The following is a 780-nucleotide window of genomic DNA, read 5'->3' on the forward strand; positions in this document are numbered from 1 at the left end:
TTCCGATCTGTCCAGGTTAGATCATAGGTGAAAGTGATGTATTTAAATTCTTGTATGTGTGTAGGAGTAAATTCTTGTATGTGTGTAAGTGTGTAGGAGTAGTAGAAAAAGAGCCCATTTTTGCATTCAAGCTGAGATAGTTCTCCAGGAGAGAAAGGGACATGGACCTTGACCATCCTGTCCATCCCTGCCACCTCCCAAATGGGAAAGATACCATGGGTAGAGGGTTGAGACTGGGTGTGGGAGTGAGTATGGCTTGACATAGGAGAGGGGTTTGGAGAAGGGGAGTCCTGGGAGGAGGCCAGAGTGGGAGAGGTGGGACGGTTGTCTTGTCCATGAGGGGATGCAGGGGCAGGGTATCGGAGGGAGGGTCTGGAATTGAAGTAGAAGTAGAAGTAGATACAGGAGGGATACACGAATTATTTGAGCTAGAAGCCAGAATAGGGGAGACTAGGGAATATTTGGCAAGGAGGTGTTTAAAGTTTTGGATTTCCTTAAGTAGAGGAGAGTTAGTGGAAGGAGAGTGGGTGAATGGACTTAGAGCAGTGCTGGAGAGGGGGAAGGTCATGGCATGGAGAGGGAGTTTGAGTTGGAGAAAGGAGGAAAGATGGGTTGGGCCCTGGAATGGGAGGCAGGGAGAGTATAGCAAGGGGAGAGCATGGGGAGGACTTGGCTGTACCTCAGGGTGGGGAGCAGGAGGAGGTTGGGGGTGTGTCCTAATCAGAGGCAGTTCATCGGCTATGGTAGGCTCAAAAGCTGAGGGGGGGGGGGGGGGGGGGG

The sequence above is a fragment of the Nannospalax galili genome, unplaced genomic scaffold (assembly GCF_000622305.1).
Source record: "Nannospalax galili isolate Female #2095 unplaced genomic scaffold, S.galili_v1.0 scaffold77, whole genome shotgun sequence".
Taxonomy (NCBI): Eukaryota; Metazoa; Chordata; class Mammalia; order Rodentia; family Spalacidae; genus Nannospalax; species Nannospalax galili.